Genomic DNA, 25599 nt, shown 5'->3' on the forward strand with positions numbered 1-25599 from the left:
CACACTGGGCGATTTGACTGCATGATATGAACAATCTCATTCATTAATGAACGAGATAACGTTCATATCGTGCAGTGTGGAGGCACCAGCGATGAATGATGCGCGGCTCCGCGCTTGTTCATCGCTGTTTCCCCCGTCGGCTGTGCATGCAGGCCAATATGGACGATCTCGTCCATATTTGCCTGCACTTCAATGGAGAAACTTCACCCCCAAAATCACTGCCCCCCCGCCGCCGGATCGCCCGTCTGCCGTATCGGCGGTCGGGCAACTCGGCGGTATATCGCCATGTCTGTGGGGCCCATTAGGCATTTTGCTTCTAGTTGATTGTTAAAAGCAGCTGCAGATAGAGCAGACCTTATTGTAGCAGAGTTTGAACAATCACAATGGAGTAAGCGGAAACTCCTTGTTATCCTAGGAAAACTACATTAGCATAATAATTGTAGAGTGTTAATGTGTAGGTACAAATGTTTTGAAGATTGTAAAATACTAATGCACGCAATGCAGTTACCTTAAGTTATTTATTGGAACATTTCAGTTGTATATCTTGAGGTGGCAATATTGTACATGCACAGATGATGTCAGTCACTTTGGCCAAATGAGATTGATAATGTAGCAGAAATGAGCAATAGGGATGGGATGCAAGGTGTGTCTAGCCAACTCTGCCACATGTGACTGTCTCACTATTCACGCCAAGTTTCTGCATCTGGAGGAGTATAAACAGCTTTATAATAGTTGCCAACTAATGTCATTTTTCTTCCATTTTCGACAGCTAAAATGGAATGTTTACACTGAGACACTGATGCAGTTTATGAAGCTATCCTTCTCATACAGGGTCAGGGGAAAATAAAGTATGTTAGGCTTAACTCATTCCTTTGTCTCTGCTTCATCATTCAGCTTGGAAAGATGTCTGTGTAACCTACAACACAGATCACAAGTGTGTGAGATTCTGTCTCACCTCCATACAGTTGTTAAAAACAGAATATTTATACATTTTAATATATACTGTAATGGACTGGTCTTTTTCTTAAACAACATATTCATCACTTTGCATTGAATGTCCACATATTTTCTTAATGTGGCAACACAGTTTTACAGTGGTTGGTATTGCTACCTGTCAGCACTGTGGTCATGAGTGAGAAGATGAACACGTGTGTTATTATGTTAGTGAATTTAGATTGCAAGTTCCAGTGGGATAAATATTGATGTGAATTACAAACATTCTTTCTGTACAGAACTGCATAATTTGATGTTGAGATATATAAATATATATATATATATTTATATATATATTGGAAAAAGCAAATAAGATCAGAGCGACCATAAGTGGTAAATACTCTAGGAGACTAAAAAAGTTTCTTTTAAAACCAATGCGGGGTTTATTTATAACGAACGTTTAAGAAAATTGGACATAAAAAGGCAACATACATAAAATGCTTTTTTTTTAAAAAAAAACGTTACAAAATCTTTAAAAAACTTTCCAAAGGACATGTAAAAGACAACAATAAAAAATGGTGCTAAAAATTCATGCACTAAAAAATGAGAAACACTAGAAACAACTGTATGTCTATGATTATGTATAGAGATATAAATACATAAAATATTCTGTATAAAGAAAAAGCAGCTTAACTGAGGATTTCAATAGTAGCAGGAATCACCCAACGTGTTTCGTCTGGTCTGACTTCATCAAGGGGTAATGAGCATAGTGGGACACATCATCTATATATACCCATGTGGGTGAGGAAGTGATTAATGACATCACTTCCTGTAATTGATTGACATTTAGGAAACAGGATTCAAGAATACACATTAATTGTAACTAATGGTGAGGGAGGCAATAGATGTAGTAAAGCGCTTGGTTTGCGCTTGCAAACTGTGCAGGGAATCTTTATAAAACATTAAAGTCATTTAGAAGAGTTCTTTCCGGTATATACGCTAATCGCGTCATTTCAGCCCCACATCCGGTGTCCGGGGCTTCCTTCTGCGCATACGCCGGCCGATATGAAGGGAAGTGCGGCGGCCATCTTCTTGGAGTCCATACGGCGAGACAATTGCATATACTGGAAGCGGGTGCCGGCGGCCATATTTTCATAGATAGTATTCATTCAGTTAGATAGGTGGAAAACGTTCCCATTGTCTCCACACCGGAAAACCGCATATGTAAACAAAGGATAAGAGCGGAATCAGTGCTTAAATACGATTTAGGAGTCATGTATAGTCCACATTGTATATACAGGATCTTCAGAGTACTGAAGACTAAGTATGAAATATGTTGTACTGTGGTTAGTTTATAACCTGGATCTAATAGACATATTTATAGTATAAACCATACTTCCCCTATTAGAATGACACCCCTGTAAAATAGTGCATCTGAAAGGCATCATGGGATTCGAATTAGAGTACAGAAGTTAAACATAAAATTAGTATACTAGAGAGTAGGTGTGGCAGTCAATATCATGTTTATACTACTTATATAGGTAGATACCGTCAAAAATAAAGGAGTAATTTTAGTTAGTTTGAATGAGGAGATATAGAAATAACACGCCCCTGATCCAGTTATTGTTACAGCACCCGGTCTTCTTGGGAAGTTTCCTTACCCAGTACTGGCCGGGCCAACACTGCTTGGCTTCCAAGATCAGACGAATTTGGGCATATCCAGTGTGGTATGACTGTAATATAGGATCTGGACGGTGGGAGAGAGGGTCCAGAGGTTGGGGAGCCACCGCACCGCATCCCAACATGAACCTAGCTAAGAAAAGGCAAGTGGGTGATGTCAAGAAGAAAGTATTGGGAACAACAGGCTTACGTTCATAAAAAAGGAGCTATTTCGTAGCCTTCATTCAGTCCGTCTGGGTGAAGAAATTTCATTTCGTGTATCCAGAACATCTCTCTCCTTGATAGAAGATTGGAGAGGTCCCCTCCTCTTTCTCCTAGTGTCACTAGTTCTAGATCCTTGAACGTGAGTTCCTCTGGGTTAGAGCCGTGGTATTGTAAGAAATGTCTGGATATGGCATGTGTTTGGACCCTGTTCTTAATGTTTATTACATGCTCCTGTATACGGATTTTCAGTGGCCTCTTTGTCTTGCCGATATACTTCATCTTGCAGGGACATTCCAGGAGATATATTACTGTAGATGTATTGCAGTTGATAAAGTGCTTAATCTTGTAGTCCTTAGTTTCACCTGTGTTCTTGAATGTCTTTCTATTTGGATTCACGTACTTGCAGATGTTGCAATGACCACATTTGAAACATCCCACGCATTTCGGTAGTATACCCTTGGGAGTTTCATGGTTTCTTAAGATACTTGGCGCAAGGAGGTCCTTTAAATTCTGGGATTTCTTAAACACCACATGAAGTTCAGTTGGTAGGTAGTCTTTAAGAATGAGGTTCATTAGCAGTATACTCCAGTGTGATTTGAGTGCTTGTTTAATCAGGTTGTCATGTTTACTGTAAGTGGTGATGAATCTTACGGTATCTTTATTGTTCTCCTTGGGTTTATATTCCAGAAGTTTATTTCTCTCCAGGGTTTTTGCTTTAGTATTTAGAATCCAAATAGAAAGACATTCAAGAACACAGGTGAAACTAAGGAGTACAAGATTAAGCACTTTATCAACTGCAATACATCTTCAGTAATATATCTCCTGGAATGTCCCTGCTAGATGAAGTATATCGGCAAGACAAAGAGGCCACTGAAAATCCGTATACAGGACCAAGAAGACCGGGTGCTGTAACAATAACTGGATCAGGGGCGTGCTATTTCTATATCTCCTCATTCAAACTAACTAAAATTACTCCTTTATTTTTGACGGTATCTACCTATATAAGTAGTATAAACATGATATTGACTGCCACACCTACTCTCTAGTATACTAATTTTATAGTTATCTTCTGTACTTTAATTCGAATCCCTTGATGCCTTTCAGATGCACTATTTCTCTGACGTCCTAGTGGATGCTGGGGACTCCGTAAGGACCATGGGGAATAGCGGCTCCGCAGGAGACTGGGCACAAAAGTAAAGCTTTAGGACTACCTGGTGTGCACTGGCTCCTCCCCCTATGACCCTCCTCCAAGCCTCAGTTAGATTTTTGTGCCCGAACGAGAAGGGTGCACACTAGGTGGCTCTCCTGAGCTGCTTAGTGAAAAGTTTAGTTTTAGGTTTTTTATTTTCAGTGAGACCTGCTGGCAACAGGCTCACTGCATCGAGGGACTAAGGGGAGAAGAAGCGAACTCACCTGCGTGCAGAGTGGATTGGGCTTCTTAGGCTACTGGACACCATTAGCTCCAGAGGGATCGAACACAGGCCCAGCCATGGAGTCCGGTCCCAGAGCCGCGCCGCCGGCCCCCTTACAGAGCCAGAAGCAAGAAGAGGTCCGGAAAATCGGCGGCAGAAGACATCCTGTCTTCACCAAGGTAGCGCACAGCACTGCAGCTGTGCGCCATTGCTCCTCAGCACACTTCACACTTCGGTCACTGAGGGTGCAGGGCGCTAGGGGGGGGCGCCCTGAGCAGCAATAAAAACACCTTGGCTGGCGAAAATACATCACATATAGCCCCCAGGGCTATATGGATGAATTTTAACCCCTGCCAGAATCCATAAAAAAGCAGGAGAAAAGTCCGCGAAAAAGGGGCGGAGCCTATCTCCTCAGCACACTGGCGCCATTTTCCCTCACAGCTCCGTTGGAGGGAAGCTCCCCTGGCTCTCCCCTGCAGTCACTACACTACAGAAAGGGTTAAAAAAGAGAGGGGGGCACTAATTAGGCGCAGTATTAACAATACAGCAGCTATAAGGGGAAAAACACTTATATAAGGTTATCCCTGTATATATATATATAGCGCTCTGGTGTGTGCTGGCAAACTCTCCCTCTGTCTCCCCAAAGGGCTAGTGGGGTCCTGTCCTCTATCAGAGCATTCCCTGTGTGTGTGCTGTGTGTCGGTACGTTTGTGTCGACATGTATGAGGAGGAAAATGATGTGGAGGCGGAGCAAATTGCCTGTAATAGGGATGTCACCCCCTAGGGGGTCGACACCTGAGTGGGTGAACTGTTGGAAGGAATTAACAGTGTCAGCTCTTTACAAAAGACAGTGGTTGACATGAGACAGCCGGCTACTCAGCTTGTGCCTGTCCAGACGTCTCATAGGCCGTCAGGGGCTCTAAAGCGCCCGTTACCTCAGATGGCAGATACAGACGCCGACACGGATACTGACTCCAGTGTCGACGGTGAAGAGACAAATGTGACTTCCAGTAGGGCCACACGTTACATGATTGAGGCAATGAAAAATGTTTTACACATTTCTGATAATACGAGTACCACCAAAAGGGGTATTATGTTCGGTGAGGAAAAACTACCTGTAGTTTTCCTGAATCTGAGAAATTAAATGAGGTGTGTGATGAAGCGTGGGTTTCCCCCAATAAAAAAGTTATTGGCATTATATCCTTTCCCGCCAGAGGTTAGGGTGCGTTGGGAAACACCCCCTAGGGTGGATAAAGCGCTCACATGCTTGTCAAAACAAGGGCTCTACCCTCTCCTGAGATGGCCGCCCTTAAGGATCCTGCTGATAGAAAGCAGGAGGGTATCCTAAAATGTATTTACACACATACTGGTGTTATACTGCGACCAGCAATCGCCTCAGCCTGGATGTGCAGTGCTGGGTTGGCGTGGTCGGATTCCCTGACTGAAAATATTGATACCCTAGATAGGGACAGTATATTATTGCCTATAGAGCATTTAAAAGATGCATTTCTATATATGCGTGATGCACAGCGGAATATTTGCCGACTGGCATCAAGAGTAAGTGCGTTGTCCATTTCTGCCAGAAGAGGGTTATGGACACGACAGTGGTCAGGTGATGCGGATTCAAAACGGCATATGGAAGTATTGCCTTATAAAGGGGAGGAGTTATTTGGGGTCGGTCTTTCAGACCTGGTGGCCACGGCAACAGCTGGGAAATCCACGTTTTTACCCCAGGTCGCCTCTCAACATAAGAAGACGCCGTATTATCAGGCGCAGTCCTTTCGTTCCCATAAGGACAAGCGGGCAAAAGGTTCCTCATTTCTGCCCCGTGACAGAGGGAGAGGAAAAAGGCTGCAGAAATCAGCCAGTTCCCAGGAACAGAAGCCCTCTCCCGCCTCTGCCAAGCCCTCAGCATGACGCTGGGGCTTTACAAGCGGACTCAGGCACGGTGGGGGCCCGTCTCAAGAATTTCAGCGCGCAGTGGGCTCACTCGCAAGTAGACCCCTGGATCCTTCAGGTGGTATCTCAGGGGTACAAATTGGAATTCGAGACGTCTCCCCCTCGCCGTTTCCTAAAGTCGGCTTTACCGACGTCTCCCTCCGACAGGGAGGCAGTTTTGGAAGCCATTCACAAGCTGTATTCCCAGCAGGTGATAATCAAGGTACCCCTCCTGCAACAGGGAAAGGGGTATTATTCCACACTGTTGTGGTACCGAAGCCGGACGGCTCGGTGAGACCGATTTTAAATCTAAAATCTTTGAACACTTACATACAGAAGTTCAAATTCAAGATGGAGTCACTCAGAGCAGTGATTGCGAACCAGGAAGAAGGGGACTACATGGTGTCTCGGGACATCAAGGATGCTTACCTTCATGTCCCAATTTACCCTTCTCACCAAGGGTACCTCAGGTTTGTGGTACAGAACTGTCACTATCAGTTTCAGACGCTGCCATTTGGATGGTCCACGGCACCCCGGGTCTTTACCAAGGTAATGGCCGAAATGTTGATTCTCCTTCGAAGGAAGGGAGTTTTTAGTTATCCCTTACTTGGACGATCTCCTGATAAGGGTAAGATCCAGAGAACAGTTGGAGGTCGGTGTAGCACTATCTCAGGTAGTGTTGCGGCAGCACGGTTGGATTCTCAATATTCCAAAATCGCAGCTGGTTCCGACGACTCGTCTTCTGTTCCTAGGGATGATCTTGGACACAGTCCAGAAAAAGGTGTTTCTCCCGGAGGAGAAAGACAGGGAGTTATCCGAGCTAGTCAGGAACCTCCTAAAACCGAGCCAAGTCTCAGTGCATCAATGCACAAGGGTTCTGGGAAAAATGGTGGCTTCCTACGAAGCAATACCATTCGGCAGATTCCACGCAAGAATTTTCCAGTGGGACCTGCTGGACAAATGGTCCGGGTCGCATCTTCAGATGCATCAGCGGATAACCCTGTCACCAAGGACAAGGGTGTCCCTCCTGTGGTGGTTGCAGAGTGCTCATCTTCAAGAGGGCCGCAGTTTCGGCATTCAGGACTGGGTCCTGGTGACCACGGATGCCAGCCTGCGAGGCTGGGGAGCAGTCACCCAGGGAAGGAATTTCCAGGGCTTATGGTCAAGCCTGGAGACATCACTTCACATAAATATCCTGAAGCTAAGGGCCATTTACAATGCTCTAAGCTTAGCAAGACCTCTGCTTCAAGGTCAGCCGGTGTTGATCCAGTCGGACAACATCACGGCAGTCACCCACGTAAACAGACAGGGTGGCACAAGAAGCAGGAGGGCAATGGCAGAAGCTGCAAGGATTCTTCGCTGGGCGGAAAATCATGTGATAGCACTGTCAGCAGTATTCATTCCGGGAGTGGACAACTGGGAAGCAGACTTCCTCAGCAGACACGACCTCCACCCGGGAGAGTGGGGACTTCACCCAGAAGTCTTCCACATGATTATAAACCGTTGGGAAAAACTCGACAGGTATTGCGCCAGGTCAAGGGACCCTCAGGCAATAGCTGTAGACGCTCTGGTAACACCGTGGGTGTACCAGTCAGTGTATGTGTTCCCTCCTCTGCCTCTCATACCCAAGGTACTGAGAATTATAAGATGGAGAGGAGTAAGCACTATATTCGTGGCTCCGGATTGGCCAAGAAGGACTTGGTAACCGGAACTTCAAGAGATGCTCACGGAGGATCCGTGGCCTCTACCTCTAAGAAGGGACCTGCTCCAGCAAGGACCCTGTCTGTTCCAAGACTTACCGCGGCTGCGTTTGACGGCATGGCGGTTGAACGCCGGATCCTGAAGGAAAAAGGCATTCCGGATGAAGTCATCCCTATCCTGATCAAAGCCAGGAAGGATGTAACCGCAAAACATTATCACCGCATTTGGCGAAAATATGTTGCGTGGTGCGAGGCCAGTAAGGCCCGACGGAGGAAATTCAACTGGGTCGATTCCTACATTTCCTGCAAACAGGAGTGTCTATGGGCCTGAAATTGGGGTCCATTAAGGTTCAAATTTCGTCCCTGTCAATTTTCTTCCAAAAAGAACTAGCTTCAGTCCCTGAAGTGCAGACGTTTGTAAAAGGGGTACTGCATATACAGCCTCCTTTTGTGCCTCCAGTGGCACCTTGGGATCTCAATGTAGTTTTTGGGTTCCAAAAGTCACATTGGTTTGAACCACTTAAATCTGTGGAGTTAAAATATCTCACATGGGAAGTGGTCATGCTGTTGGCCCTGGCCTGGGCCAGGCGCGTGTCAGAATTGGCGGCTTTATCCTGTAAAAGCCCTTATCTGATTTTCCATTCGGACAGGGCGGAATTGAGGACTCGTCCTCAGTTTCTCCCTAAGGTGGTTTCAGCGTTTCACCTGAACCAACCTATTGTGGTGCCTGCGGCTACTAGGGACTTGGAGGACTCCAAGTTGCTAGACGTTGTCAGGGCCCTGAAAATATATGTTTCCAGGACGGCTGGAGTCAGAAAATCTGACTCGCTGTTTATCCTGTATGCACCCAACAAGCTGGGTGCTCCTGCTTCTAAGCAGACTATTGCCCGTTGGATTTGTAGTACAATTCAGCTTGAACATTCTGTGGCAGGCCTGCCACAGCCAAAAATCTGTAAATGCCCACTCCACAAGGAAGGTGGGCTCATCTTGGGCGGCTGCCCGAGGGGTCTCGGCTTTACAACTTTGCAGAGCAGCTACTTGGTCAGGAGCAAATACGTTTGTAAAATTCTACAAATTTGATACCCTGGCTGAGGAGGACCTGGAGTTCTCTCATTTGGTGCTGCAGAGTCATCCGCACTCTCCCGCCCGTTTGGGAGCTTTGGTATAATCCCCATGGTCCTTACGGAGTCCCCAGCATCCACTAGGACGTCAGAGAAAATAAGAATTTACTTACCGATAATTCTATTTCTCGTAGTCCGTAGTGGATGCTGGGCGCCCATCCCAAGTGCGGATTGTCTGCAATACTTGTACATAGTTATTGTTACCAAAAATCGGGTTATTGCTGTAGTGAGCCATCTTTTCTAGAGGCTCCTCTGTTATCATGCTGTTAACTGGGTTTAGATCACAAGTTATACGGTGTGATTGGTGTGGCTGGTATGAGTCTTACCCGGGATTCAAAATCCTTCCTTATTGTGTACGCTCGTCCGGGCACAGTATCCTAACTGAGGCTTGGAGGAGGGTCATAGGGGGAGGAGCCAGTGCACACCAGGTAGTCCTAAAGCTTTACTTTTGTGCCCAGTCTCCTGCGGAGCCGCTATTCCCCATGGTCCTTACGGAGTCCCCAGCATCCACTACGGACTACGAGAAATAGAATTATCGGTAAGTAAATTCTTATTTTTACAGGGGTGTCATTCTCATAGGGGAAGTATGGTTTATACTATAAATATGTCTATTAGATCCAGGTTATGAACTAACCACAGTACAACATATTTCATACTTAGTCTTCAGTACTCTGAAGATCCTGTATATACAATGTGGACTATACATGACTTCTAAATCGTATTTAAGCACTGATTCCGCTCTTATCCTTTGTTTACATATGCGGTTTTCCGGTGTGGAGACAATGGGAACGTTTTCCACCTATCTAACTGAATGAATACTATCTATGAAAATATGGCCACCGGCACCCGCTTCCAGTATATGCAATTGTCTCGCCGTATGGACTCCAAGAAGATGGCCGCCGCACTTCCCTTCATATCGGCCGGCGTATGCGCAGAAGGAAGCCCCGGACACCGGATGTGGGGCGGAAATGACGCGATTAGCGTATATACCGGAAAGAACTCTTCTAAATGACTTTAATGTTTTATAAAGATTCCCTGCACAGTTTGCAAGCGCAAACCAAGCGCTTTACTACATCTATTGCCTCCCTCACCATTAGGTACAATTAATGTGTATTCTTGAATCCTGTTTCCTAAATGTCAATCAATTACAGGAAGTGATGTCATTAATCACTTCCTCACCCACATGGGTATATATAGATGATGTGTCCCACTATGCTCATTACCCCTTGATGAAGTCAGACCAGACGAAACGCATTGGGTGATTCCTGCTACTATTGAAATCCTCAGTTAAGCTGCTTTTTCTTTATACGGATTTTTTTATGTATTTATATCTCTATACATAATCATAGACATACAGTTGTTTCTAGTGTTTCTCATTTTTTAGTGCATGAATTTTTAGCACCATTTTTTATTGTTGTCTTTTACATGTCCTTTGGAAAGTTTTTTAAAGATTTTGTAACGGTTTTTAAAATAAAAATAAAAAAATCATTTTATGTATGTTGCCTTTTTATGTCCAATTTTCTTAAACGTTCGTTATAAATAAACCCCACATTGGTTTTAAAAGAAACTTTTTTAGTCTCCTAGAGTATTTACCACCTATGGTCGCTCTGATCTTATTTGCTTTTTCCAATTTTTATCTATCCTGCACACGTACAAGTGCAGGTTTTACCTAAGATCTAGCAGGCACCCCATAAAGAAAGGGGAGTGGCATATAGTGACTAGATATTCCACTGGGGTACACTTATAATCGACATACTGTGAAAAATTACTTTCTACTGTATTTTTGGCGCTGTTAGTTCACCTTATATACATATATATATATATATATATATATATATATATATACATGCAGTATAAAATGATGATAATAATAATAATAATAATAATAACAATAATATTAAAAAAACAACAACATGGTGTTTCATGTTATAACTTGCAAAATATATGAGGAGTTTCCCAGGGGCATTAATACCATGTGACAACAGCTTCTTTCACAAAACATTGTTTCAAGGAACTCAAGTCCAGGGGCAGCAGAGACAAAGTACTCACCACCCAGGCTCTCCTCTCTCTCTCTCTTCTAGTCATTGCTTCCATCCTACAGTCATTGTAGGAGTCAGCACATATTGTACTTGCCTACTTTCTACCCCTCTCCACAGGAAGATCCAAGGGGCATATCAATTGATATTTTTCTTCTATCCAATTGAAAAAATAATACAATCATTTTTTTCATCAAAACCCACTGGAAATGTTTGTAAAAAATGGGGAAATCAACCTGTACCCCCAAAAATGCAGATAAATATTGGGTAACAGTATAGATGTCTGTTACTATACCAAAGAAAAATTCTGGGCAGCGGATTGGTACGTGTGTATGCACAAGATCGTCATTTAAACACAACAGAATATCACAGAGGACCTCTGAGCTCCCTGCTGCACATCTCAATTTAATGTTTCACCCGACCTTGGCCCTCATTCCGAGTTGTTCGCTCGCAAGCTGCTTTTAGCAGCATTGCACACGCTAAGCCGCCGCCTACTGGGAGTGAATCTTAGCTTATCAAAATTGCGAACGAAAGGATCTCAAAAATGCGAAAAGACTTCTCTGTGCAGTTTCTGAGTAGCTCGAGACTTACTCTTCCAGTGCGATCAGTTCAGTGCTTGTCGTTCCTGGTTTGACGTCACAAACACACCCAGCGTTCGCCCAGACAATCCTCCGTTTCTCCAGCCACTCCCGCGTTTTTCCCAGAAACGGCAGCATTTTTACACACACTCCCATAAAACGGCCAGTTTCCGCCCAGAAACACCCACTTCCTGTCAATCACACTCCGATCTCCAGAACGAAGAAAAAACCTCGTAATGCCATGAGTAAAATACCTAACTGCATAGCAAATTTACTTGGCGCAGTCGCAGTGCGAACATTGCGCATGCGCAGTTAGCGGAAAATCGCTGTGATGCGAAGAAAATTACCGAGCGAACAACTCGGAATGAGGGCCCTTATTAAGCCAATATATCAAACAAACATAAATTAAAACTTGGTGCTGGGAGTGTTCAACTCCGTAATTCAGGTTCTTTATATTCTTCTTATATCAATGGTAGAGTTCAAAATAGCTGGTATGACAGAATACAAGAGTAATGTTCCATATATCCAATTATGTAAGTGTAACACCAGGGGGGTTATACATAGCGGGATCATTACATCTGAGAGGAGATAGTAAGATTTTATAGAGTTCCCTTTTCTACATAATTGGATATATGGAACATTACTCTTGTATTCTACCATACCGGCTATTTTGAACTCTATTAAGGATATAAGAAGTATATAAAGAACTTGAATTATGGAGTTGAACACTCCCAGTGCCATGTTTTCATTTATGTTTGTTTGATATACAAGATCACTTGTGCATAAACCATGACAATCATTAGCTCAGTTGGTGGATCGAGCCTTACTCTCTCACAAATCCAAGTGGACTACCCAATAGTCAGTAGTCTCCTGGTTGGAAGATATGTGGAACACACTGTGGAACATGAGGGTATGGCTGCACCTCCTTTGAGTGAGAGGGAACACAGGGGTAGGATTGCTTTAGGCATCAGACAGTATTGTACACTGAATACTCCTGGTTGTATTCCAGCATAAAATGTTGTGTTGAACACCACCCTATCCATAAACAGGGGTGCATAATTCAATAGAAGCAAAACATATGACATGTATTTCACCTCAGGTCAGTGGTGTATCTATAATGGGTGCAGTGTATGCGTTGCACACGGGCCCCTGGGTCCAGAGAAACACACTGCACCCATTTCTTCTATACTCACCTTTCCGGCGTCCATCAGTGACTGTGTGTGGACTCCCTCCTTTCTTGTAGCCGGCACCGCCGCTGCTAGCGCACTGACCACTAGAGACTCTGGCACAGTACCAGAGTCTACGGCGCATGCGCAGGACTCTGGAAAAATGGCGTGTCGGCGCATGCGCTGTAGACTCTGGCACTGTGCTAGAGTCTCAGTGCTCAGAGCACTAACAGCGGTGTTGCCGGCTACAGGAAAGGAGGGGGCCCACATATGGAGACTGCACACGGGTCCCCTCCTCTCCAGATACACCTCTGGCTCAGGTTCAATCGCCCCCATCCTTTTACCCTCAGAATACCCTGCTATTGTCATTATTCTCTGGTGTCATGTGTATATGTGTATATACTGTATGTGTGGAACAACACTAAAGGTCTAGTAAACCTAAAATACAAATTGTGACGAATGTGTTAAAAAAAAAAGACAAGGACTCTCTAGACAGACAGACAGACAGACAGACAGACAGACAGACAGACAGGCAGACAGACAGACAGATAGATAGATAGATAGATAGATAGATAGATAGATAGATAGATAGATAGATAGATAGATAGATAGATAGATAGATAAATAATTGGTTTGTGAGATAATTTTCTACACGGTGCAGATCTTCTGTTACCCATTGGCCACATTTAAACATGTCGGATAACTGAGATCAATAGCTTGTACTAAACTGCACAGCAAACGGAAATGCACTGTCACCAGTATGGTATGTGACCATATATATCTATAGTTATAATTACTGTTTATTTATAATGCACCACAGTGGGGAAAGCAATATGTTTGTCAATGTTATTAATGTATTTTCTATAAGGCAATATGTATTTTATTTATACAGTAGTGGACATTTAATCAGCATGCAAGGAATTCTGCCTTTGCCAGAAATACTCACCAACATCTGCAGTTACTGTACAATTCCCAATATAAAAAAGAACTTCCTGCTCTTTATCTTGTCCCTACTTTATATTCAAAGTGACTGAATATCATGTGCTATGACGTTTAGGTACATTTAAAATCTCATGTTTGCATAATTACTATTAGATGTGAGTTATTATAATTTAATGTAGATTTAGTACTTGGGAAAAATGCATGATGAGTATCATTAAAAAAATAAACTGCTCTCATTAAGTTTGCTTAGATGAACTTTTCTGAACATATTCCTTCTGGGTATTTGCCATGAAGTCTGTGCAATAATTACCCATTTTCAATCAAGTGCTTAGTATTAATTGAATGGAATTGTCAAATTAGAAAGTTGATTTCTTATTAAGTCTGTATTTTATCCATTTTAGAATTGGATAAAATCATGTGATTAATGGGAGCATTATGTTTGATGTCAACAAATTTCACTTCCATAGACATTAACCTTGTTTCTCTAAACCTTCCTCACTTCTCACTCATCTTTACTCATTTGTCTTGTTTAATCCTTATCTTTCACCCCTCATGCTTACATCATGTGTAATGTCCTACTACTCTTTCTTCACTGTCATTTTAAACTCCTCATCCCTTTAACTCATTCATAATAGAGAATTCCTTTTATCCCTAATCCTTGTCCATTATCCCTCATTTATTAAACCGTATCCCTCAATTATTCCTAATGCTCAATTGTTTTCCCATTGTTACTACATTCAATCCTATCCATTTCTTTCTACTTATTCCTAACTTCTTGTGTCTGTGACTTTGGGGTCTATTTACTAAGTCTTGGAGAAAGTGAACAGAGATAAGTCTCAGCCAACCAGCTCATAACTGCCGTGTTACAGGCTGTGTTTGAAAAATGACAGTTGCGAAATGGTTGGTTGGTACTTTATCTCAGTCTACTTTATCTCTCTCCAAGGATTAGTAAATAGACCCAACTCCCTATCACTCACTACAGTAATGATCCTATCTCCTATATAATAGCCCTGTGACTCTGTGCCTGGGTTTCTAACGCTGGGCGTGGCTAGGAGCTCTCATTGGGTTAGTGGCAGGTCTATCACACCCAGCCCACTGCTGATTGGGCGAGAAACGCCCTGCCACACAGGTTACATCCAATGGGAGGCTCTGCCCTTTGCCTGCTGTGTTTTCACAGAGCAGGATTAGCAATGGGACTGATGGAGCTGCAGCTCCAGCCCCACACCCCAAAATAGTCCCACTGCATCTGCAGCAACATACCCTCCAACAATTTACACATAAACATTGCGCAAATTCAAAAAGGGGGCGTGGTCATGAGTACGCCGGCGTGGCCACGCCCCTTTTCCTATACTTTCAATGGAAGCTTGGAGAGTCAAAAATCAGTACAGACCATAAAAAAGGGTACTGTACCTGCCAAAAAGGTGCAGCTGGAGGGTATGCCACTGCATCTGCAGCAAGTCTCTGTGCTGTAGATAGGGGGAAAAACAATCCTTTTACTGCAGCGTCCTATGGGGGTCATTCCAAGTTGATCGCTAACTGCATTCGTTCGCTGTGCAGCGATCAGACAAAAACTCGCCACTTCTGCGCATGCGTATGCAGCGCAATGCGCACGTGCGGCTTACTATTACAACGAACGATGTAGTTTTACACAGGGTCTAGCGATGCTTTTCAGTCGCATAGGCAGCCGCAGAGTGATTGACAGGAAGAGAGCGTTTCTGGGTGTCAACTGACCGTTTTCAGGGAGTGTTCGGAAAAACGCAGGCGTGGCTGGCCGAACGCAGGGCGTGTTCATGACGTCAAATCACGAACTGAATGGTCTGAAGTGATTGCAAGCGCCGAGTAGGTCTGAAGCTGCTCTGAAACTGCACAAAAAATTTTTGTACCCGCTCTCCGATCCCTTTGTTCGCACTTCTGCTAAGCTAAAATACACTCCCACTGGGCGGCGGCATAGCGTTTGCACGGCTGATAAAAACTGCTAGCGAGCAATCAACTCGGAATGACCACCAATGTCTTGCTGCCAGTCCACCTGCCCCCTCCGGCATCAACAATCCCCACTCCCTAGCCGCACCGAAGGTGGAACAAAAGCTGCTGCGGCCACCGGCATAGATGTGTATGAAAGCGGCGCAGCGGAAGACTTTCATAGCCCTCCCTGCACCGCATACTCTCTGAGCCCCGTAGCCTGCTCTGCGTGTGATGTCACAGAAGTGCCTCCCCACCACAGCCGCGCCCAGATCCCCAGAGGCCCTGACTCCGCAACACAGCACCTGGCCTGCTGGCCTGGAAGCCCCGAGATGGTTAACGTAGCGGATAGAGAGGGTGATATAATGGAGGGTAATGTATGGACGCTGAATCAATGTAAAAGGTGACAGTGCTGTGCAGTGCAGTGGGTGTGCAGTCTGGGCCGGTGCTAGAGTGTTCGGCACCCCCCTGCAAACTATAAATTTGCACCCTTGCATACTTTACAAACGCACAGCGCACATAATGACCCCTGTAGTAGAGACACTTACACATGTAATGCCCCCTGTACCAGAGACACTTACACATGTAATGCCCCCTGAACCAGTGACGCTTACACGTCACGCCCCACTGTACCAGTGACGCTTACACATGTCACGCCCCCCCTGTACCAGTGACGCTTACACAAGTAACACCCCCCGTTGCAGTGACAATTACACACGTAATGCCCCCTGTAGCAGTGACGATTACACACGTAACGCCCTCTGTACCAGTGACGATTACACACGTAACGCCCTCTGTACCAGTGCCGCTTACACACATAACGCCCCCTGTACCAGTGATGCTTACACACGTAACGCCCCCTGTACCAGTGCCGCTTACACACGTAACGCCCCCTGTACCAGTGATGCTTACACACATAACGCCGCCTGTACCAGTGATGCTTACACACATAACGCCCCCTGTACCAGTGATGCTTACACACATAACGCCCCCTGTACCAGTGACGCTTACACACGTAACGCCCCCTGTACCAGTGACGCTTACACACGTAATGCCCCCTGTACCAGTGATGCTTACACACGTAACACCCCCTATACCAGTGACGCTTACACACGTAATGCCCCCTCTCCCAGTACCGTTTACACACATACATTACACACATACACAGTCACACATATATACAGTATACACAGACACTGTATATATACACACACACTCACTCTCTTTCCAGACACTTATCTAATGAAGTCTGGCTGGCCGAAGCTGTAGCAGATCATCCTCCTGCTGCAGCATGGTCCCGTGTAGCTCTGCCCCTTACTCCCATCTAGCTCCGCCCACTTTCGCTCCCTCCCGGCCACTGAATGTCACACAGGGGAGGGGAGGGGGGAGAGGAGGTTTTGTGCTGCCGGTGCCGAGGGGGAGAGGAGGCTTTGTGCATGTCGGCGCCGAGGGGGAGAAAAGGTTTTGTGCTTCCAGCGCCGCTGCATGTGTGTAGTGTCACTGACACTGCACAGCACTCTCACCTTTTACATTGATTCAGCCAGTCACACAGTTCTGCCAGCCAGTCACTATTGTTAGCACCAGTGTCCCAACGCGCCGCATTACAGGGAAGTAATGGCACTACATAAACTACAGCTCCCAGCAGCTCTTAGCGCCGAAGCATTCCGCCCCTTAGGGCTGCTGGGAGCTGTAGTTTATTGCGTACATCTTCTTCCCTGTAATGCGGCACTTTGGGACACCGGCACGAACAATAGTGACTGGCTGCTGTGCGAGTCTTTGGGAGAGCCGCTGCCAAAAGGAGGACAGCAGCTTAGATGCTGACAGGAGGAGAAGCAGGATAAGCATTACCCGCCTCTCCCCCACTCGCAGTACCTCCGGGTCCCATCCGCGGCACCCCCACACACCCCCTCCAGCGCCCGCGATAGCTCCGGACCCCCTCCCCCATCCTCAGCGACCCCGCACCTCCCACCACATCCACCCCTCTCCCGCCCGGGGCAACCCCGCAACTGCTCCTCCCCCACCCGCAGCGCCTCCGGACCACCACCCGCGGCACCCATGCACCCTCCCCCACCTGCGGCACCACCGCAACCGCCCCTCCCGTGGCACCCCAGGATCCCATCCGCCTCTTCCCCGCACCCCCTACTCCCCCAACCAAAGTACCTACTAGGTGATTCACCAGGCCCTGCGTGCGCTGTTCACGCCTTTGCAAGGGGCTTCCACCCCTTAACCATTGCACGTCCTTTGTCCGTGCAATATTTAACCACTCACACAATTATGATTGGAGGTAATACTCCATATAATAAAAATATTGCACGCCACAAGGGTGTGCAAGGGTTAACGGGGCGTAGCCCCTTACGACGGTGTGAAGAGCGCCCGTAGGGCGCTATGAATCACCTAGTTTATTATAAATAGAATTCTTTCACAGTAGCAATAAGAATGATTTTCCTTTATCAACTCTCAGCTGGTCTGGCAATACAAGCCAGGAGTGTTATACTGTAGCTTGTTGCTTCTGTGAGCCAGCCTCTGTATATACTGTATGTGCTTCCTTATATAGTAGTGTTATCGCCAGCAGTAACCCTTTGTTTACTATCATGGTTTTCACCACTAGGGCTTTTCTGCTCCTGAATTGCTTATCCCTTTTTTTTTTTCCTAATTTTGGATTCTGTTTTGGCTTACAGTAAGCCTCATCTTTCTACACTCATTCCTAATATCTCATCATAATTCCATATTCCTTACTGTAACTCTCAATATTGATATCTACAATATCATTCCCTATACAGTACTTCAGTCCACTTCTCTATCTCCTACTTCTACCTCAATCCTCTTTCTTATGTCTAATTTGCACTCATTTCATTCTTCATGCCCTATACAGTACCTCAGACCTATTTCCTATGTCCTATACTATACCTTTCATTCTTCATGCCCTATAGAGTACCTCAGACCTCTTTCCTACAGTATGTCCTATACTATACCTTTCATTCTTCATGCTCTATACAGTACCTCAGACCACTTTCCTACAGTATGTCCTATACTATACCTTTCATTTTTCATGCCCTATAGAGTACCACAGACCTCTTTCCTACATTATGTCCTATAGTAGACATTTAATTCTTCATGCCCTATAGAGGATCTCAGTGACAGTCCTCTTTCCTATCTCTAATTCTGCACCAATCATTCCTGATTACATATACAGTACCTCAGTCCTCTTTCTTATTTGTTGTTTCTACACCCTTCATTTCTCATTTCCTTTACAGTTACAGTACCTCAATATAATGTCCTATTTCTCTTACGTCCTAGAGGATGCTGGGGACTCCGTAAGGACCATGGGGATAGACGGGGTCCGCAGGAGACATGGGCACTTTAAGAAAGACTTTAGGATTTGGGTGTTCACTGGCTCCTCCCTCTATGCCCCTCCTCCAGACCTCAGTTGATTACTGTGCCCAGAGGAGACTGGGTGCTTTTCAGAGGCTCTCCTGAGTTTCTGACAGAAAGTATTTTGTTAGGTTTTTTATTTTCAGGGAGCCTGCTGGCAACAGACTCCCTGCATCGTGGGACTGAGGGGAGAGAAGCAGACCTACTTCTGTGAGTTGAAAGGCTCTGCTTCTTAGGCTACTGGACACCATTAGCTCCAGAGGGATCGGTACGCAGGTCTCTTCCTCGCCGTCCGTCCCGGAGCCGCGCCGCCATCCTCCTCACAGAGCCTGAAGGTAGAAGCCACATGAGTATGAGAAGTAAGAAGACTTCAGAGGCGGCAGAAGACTTCACTGTTCTTCACTGAGGTAACGCACAGCACTGCAGCTGTGCGCCATTGCTCCCATTCACCTCACATACTGTGTCACTGTAAGGGTGCAGGGCGTGGGGGGGGGGGGGCGCCCTGGGAAGCAATGAAACCCCTCCTGGCAAAAGATGGGTGTATACAGCCGGCCACTGTATATACCTACGAGCCCCCGCCAAAGTTTTGTATTTTAGAGCGGGACAGAAGCCCGCCGGCGAGGGGGCGGGGCTTCTCCCTCAGCACTCACCAGCGCCATTTTTTCTCCACAGCACCGCTGAGAGGAAGCTCCCCGGACTCTCCCCTGCTTAGATCACGGTGACAAAAGGGTTTTAAAGTAGAGGGGGGGCACATAATTGGCGAATTGAGTATAAAAGCGCTATCTGGGTCAACATAAATATTGTGTTTTTGTCCTGGGTTATTATAGCGCTGGGTGTGTGCTGGCATACTCTCTCTCTGTCTCTCCTAAGGGCCTTGTGGGGGAACTGTCCTCAGATAAGAGGGTTCCCTGAGTGTGTGGTGTGTCGGTACGCGTGTGTCGACATGTCTGAGGTAGAAGGCTTTTCGAGGGAGAAGCAAATGAATGTGGTGTCGCTGTCGACGGCGCCGACTCCTGACTGGATGGATATGTGGAATGTTTTAAGTGCCAATGTAAATTTATCGCACAAAAGATTGGATAAAGCTGAAGCTAGGGAACAGTCAGGGAGTCAACCCATGCCTGTACCTATGTCGCAGGGACCTTTGGGGTCCCAAAAGCGCCCACTATCCCAAATAGTTGACACGGATACCGACACGGATTCTGACTCCAGTGTCGAATATGATGATGCAAGATTACAGCCAAAGGTGGCAAAATGTATTCGATATATGATTATTGCAATCAAAGATGTTTTGCATATCACAGAGGAACCCCCTGTCCCTGACAGGTGGGTACACATGTATGAGGGAAAGAAAACTGAGATAAATTTCCCCCCCTCACATGAGCTGAACGAGTTATGTGAAAAAGCTTGGGAATCTCCAGACAAGAAACTGCAGATTCCCAAAAGGATTCTTATGGCGTATCCTTTCCCGCCAACGGACAGGATGCGGTGGGAATCATCCCCTAGGGTGGACAAAGCTTTAACACGCTTATCCAAAAAGGTAGCGCTGCCTTCCCAAGATACGGCTACCCTCAGGGATCCTGCTGATCGCAAGCAGGAGGTTACCATGAAGTCCATTTATACACATTCAGGTACCTTACTCAGACCGGCTAGTGCGTCGGCATGGGTGTGTAGTGCTGTAGCAGCATGGACAGATACCTTATCAGCGGAAATTGATACCCTGGATAAGGATACCATCCTATTGACCCTAGGACATATAAAAGATGCTGTCTTATATATGAGAGATGCACAAAGAGACATTGGTCTATTGGGTTCGAGAATCAACGCTATGTCGATCTCAGCTAGAAGAGTCCTTTGGACCCGACAATGGACAGGTGATGCCGACTCGAAAAGGCATATGGAGGTTTTACCTTACAAGGGTGAGGAATTGTTTGGGGAAGGTCTCTCGGACCTGGTGTCCACTGCTACAGCAGGTAAATCTAATTTTTTATCTTATATTCCCTCACAACCTAAAAAAGCACCGCATTATCAAATGCAGTCCTTTCGATCAAATAGAAACAAGAAAGGCCGTGGATCGTCCTTTCTTGCCAGAGGTAAGGGCAGAGGGAAAAAGCTGCACAACACAGCTAGTTCCCAGGAACAGAAGTCCTCCCCGGCCTCTGCAAAATCCAACGCATGACGCTGGGGCTCCACTAAGGGAGTCCGCCCCAGTGGGGGCACGTCTTCGAATTTTCAGCCACATCTGGGCCCACTCACAGGTGGATCCCTGGGCAATAGGAATTGTTTCCATAGGTTACAAACTGGAATTCGAAAAGGTGCCTCCTCGCCGGTCTTTCAAATCGGCTCTGCCAACGTCTCCTCAGGAATGGGAGATAATGTTAAAATGCAATCAACAAATTGTATCTTCAACAGGTGGTGGTCAAGGTTCCCCCGCTTCAACAGGGCAGGGGATATTACTCAACCCTGTTTGTGGTCCCGAAACCGGACGGTTCGGTCAGACCCATTTTAAATTTAAAATCCCTGAACCTATACTTGAAAAGGTTCAAATTCAAGATGGAATCGCTCAGGGCGGTCATCGCCAGCCTGGAAGGGGGAGATTTTATGGTATCTCTGGACATAAAGGATGCATACCTTCATGTTCCCATATATCCACCTCATCAGGCGTACCTGAGATTTGCGGTACAGGATTGTCATTACCAATTTCAGACGTTGCCGTTTGGGCTTTCCACGGCCCCGAGAATTTTCACCAAGGTAATGGCGGAAATGATGGTGCTCCTGCGCAAGCAAGGTGTCACAATTATCCCGTACTTGGACAATCTCCTCATAAAAGCGAGATCAAGAGAACAATTACTGAACAGCGTGTCACTTTCACTGAAGGTGTTACAGCAACATGGCTGGATTCTCAATATCCCGAAGTCGCAGCTGGTTCCTACGACTCGTCTACCCTTCTTGGGCATGATTCTGGATACGGACCAGAAAAGGGTGTATCTGCCGATAGAAAAGGCTCAAGAACTCGTAACTTTGGTCAGGAACCTATTGAAACCAAAACAGGTGTCAGTGCATCACTGCACGCGAGTCCTGGGAAAGATGGTGGCATCTTACGACGCCATTCCATTCGGCAGGTTCCATGCACGGACCTTCCAATGGGACCTACTGGCCAAATGGTCCGGTTTGCATCTACAAATGCATCGATTGATCACCCTGTCCCCCAGGGCCAGGGTGTCTCTCCTGTGGTGGCTGCAGAGTGCTCACATTCTAGAGGGCCGCAGATTCGGCATTCAGGACTGGGTCCTGGTGACCACGGACGCGAGCCTCCGAGGTTGGGGTGCAGTCACACAAGGAAGGAACTTCCAGGGTCTTTGGTCAAGTCAGGAGACTTGTCTTCACATCAACGTCCTGGAGCTAAGGGCCATATTCAACGCCCTTCGTCAATCGGAGACTTTGCTTCGCGACTTACCAGTTCTGATCCAGTCAGACAACATCACCGCAGTAGCTCATGTAAACCGCCAGGGCGGCACAAAGAGCAGAGTGGCAATGGCGGAAGCCACAAAGATTCTACGCTGGGCGCCCTATCAGCAGTGTTGATTCCGGGAGTGGACAACTGGGAAGCAGACTTCCTCAGCAGGCACGACCTGCATCCGGGAGAGTGGGGACTTCATCAGGAAGTCTTCACACAGATTGCAAGCCAGTGGGGCCTGCCCCAGAAAGACATGATGGCGTCCCGCCTAAACAAAAAACTGCAAAGGTATTGCGCCAGGTCAAGAGACCCTCAGGCGGTAGCGGTGGACGCACTAGTGACACCGTGGGTGTTCCACTCAGTATATGTTTTTCCTCCTCTTCCTCTCATCCCAAAGGTGTTGAGAATAATAAGAAAAGGAGGAGTTCGGACAATTCTCATTTTTCCAGATTGGCCACGAAGGGCCTGGTACCCGGAATTGCAGGAGATGCTCACAGAAGATCCGTGGCCTCTTCCTCTAAGACAGGACCTGTTGCAACAGAGGCCCTGTCTGTTCCAAGACTTACCGCGGCTGCGTTTGACGGCATGGCGGTTGAACGCCGGATCCTAGCGGAAAAAGGGCATTCCGGATGAGGTCATTCCTACTCTGATAAAGACTAGGAAGGATGTGACAGCTAAACATTATCACCGTATATGGCGTAAATATGTTGCTTGGTGTGAGGCCAGGAAAGCTCCTACGAAAGAATTCCATCTGGGCCGTTTTCTTCACTTGCTATAAACTGGAGTGAATTTGGGCCTAAAATTAGCCTCCATTAAGGTTCAGATTTCGGCATTATCCATTTTCTTTCAAAAAGAATTGGCTTCACTTCCAGAAATACAAACTTTTGTAAAGGGAGTGCTTCATATTCAGCCTCCTTTTGTTCCTCCGGTGGCGCCTTGGGACCTTAACGTGGTTTTGAGTTTCCTTAAGTCGCACTGGTTTGAACCACTTTAGACAGTAGAGTTAATATATCTCACTTGGAAGGTGGTCATGTTGTTGGCCTTAGCTTCGGCTAGGCGAGTGTCAGAATTGGCGGCTTTGTCTCACAAAAGCCCTTATCTAGTTTTCCATATGGATAGGGCGGAATTGCGGACCCGTCCTCAATTCTTGCCTAAGGTGGTGTCATCCTTTTATATGAACCAACCTATTGTGGTGCCGGTGGCTACACGAGACTTGGAGGATTCCGGGTATCTGGATGTAGTCAGGGCTTTGAAAATTTACGTGGCCAGGACGGCCAAAGTCAGGAAAACTGAAGCTCTGTTTATCCCGCATGCAGCCAACAATGTTGGCGCTCCTGCTTCAAAGCAGACTATTGCTCGCTGGATCTGTACCACGATTCAGCAGCGCATACGACGGCTAGATTGCCGTTACCTAAATTAGTCAAGGCCCATTCCACTAGGAAAGTGGGCTCTTCTTGGGCGGCTGCCCGAGGGGTCCCGGCACTACAGCTGTGCCGAGCGGCTACTTGGTCAGGGACAAACACGTTTGCGAAATTCTACAAATTTGATACCCTGGCTGAGGAGGACCTCCTGTTTGCTCAATCGGTGCTGCAGAGTCATCCACACTCTCCCGCCCGTTTGGGAGCTTTGGTATAATCCCCATGGTCCTTACGGAGTCCCCAGCATCCTCTAGGATGTAAGAGAAAATAAGATTTTAAACCTACCGGTAAATCTTTTTCTCGTAGTCCGTAGAGGATGCTGGGCGCCCGTCCCAAGTGCGGTCTACTTCTGCAAGACTTGTATATAGTTTTGCTTACATAAGGGTTATGTTATGGTTGCTTTCAGTTTCCGACTGAAGCTATGTTGAATTTCATACTGTTAACTGGTTAGTTTATCACAAGTTATACGGTGTGATTGGTGTGGGCTGGTATGAATCTTGCCCTTAGTTTAACAAAAATCCTTTCCTTGTACTGTCCGTCTCCTCTGGGCACAGTTTCTCTAACTGAGGTCTGGAGGAGGGACATATAGGGAGGAGCCAGTGCACACCCAAATCCTAAAGTCTTTCTTAAAGTGCCCATGTCTTCTGCAGAGCCCGTCTATCCCCATGGTCCTTACGGAGTCCCCAGCATCCTCTACGGACTACGAGAAAAAGATTTACCGGTAGGTTTAAAATCTTATTTTCTACACCTTTCATTCCTCATTCATTAATTCGATATCATGGATACAGCCAGACATTGAGAGTAATTCATCCAATTTAAATAGTCACCTTTGAGAATGAATAGATATCATCATTAAATGATAGAAAATCTATTTATATATGTAGATCTCGCTTGCGCTCTCTCTCTCTCTCTATCTCTCTCTCTCTCCCTCTATCAGGGCCATTTCAAGACAATTTGGCTCCCAGCGCAAAAACTAAAAAAATATGCCCCCCCCCCTCCATATACATATAAAAAATTAACATTCGCGTGCGCCCTCAAGAGGAGATGTGACCTTACTGTAAGGGGTGTGGCTTTGCAGGAAAAGGCTGCTTTTCATCAACATAGTGTCCCTTACACCATATTATGCCCCACATAGTGATTCCCCTTGCACCATATTAAGCCACCACAGTAATGCTCCTACATCATATTATGCCCCGCACAATAATACTCCTGTCACTGTATTAAGCACCCACAGTTATGCCCCATCACCATATTATGCCCCGCACTGTAATGCTCCTGACACCAAATTATACCCCCACATGCCCCTGTCACCATATTATGCCCCTTCTGTAATACAGTATGCCACAGTACCTGCTTGTTGTCAAGGGGATCTGCTTGTTGTCAAGGGATCCCCCCGGCCCCCGCCGCCAGTCTCTGCAGCTGTTCGCGTCTGCCCCCAGTTCAAAATATTGAAAATGACCTTCTCATAATGGTCATCGCCTCCTCTAGCATCCTTAATAACTGTCTTCTATGAGGCAGTGGCCATTTTAGGAGGGATATTTTCAATAGTATTTCAGACGAAATACTGTAACATGCAGTTGCCATTGCTGCGGAGACTCATGCGATTGCACGGCTTGCACAGCCCTAGAAATCTCACTGCTCACTTTATAACTGTGCCAATACAGAACAAGCATTCTCAGGGACTAG

General features: G+C 46.1%; 1 protein-coding gene and 1 pseudogene across 1 annotated transcript in view; one reads left to right on the forward strand and one right to left on the reverse strand.

Moving 5' to 3' along the window:
• Window positions 1-25599, forward strand: part of KCNH1 (potassium voltage-gated channel subfamily H member 1) — a 966177-nt gene that overhangs the window by 750476 nt on the left and 190102 nt on the right. The window lies entirely within an intron of this gene.
• On the reverse strand, window positions 2557-2674 carry LOC134913013 (5S ribosomal RNA; annotated as a pseudogene).

Source organism: Pseudophryne corroboree, chromosome 4 (assembly GCF_028390025.1).
Source record: "Pseudophryne corroboree isolate aPseCor3 chromosome 4, aPseCor3.hap2, whole genome shotgun sequence".
In the NCBI taxonomy this organism is placed as follows: domain Eukaryota; kingdom Metazoa; phylum Chordata; class Amphibia; order Anura; family Myobatrachidae; genus Pseudophryne; species Pseudophryne corroboree.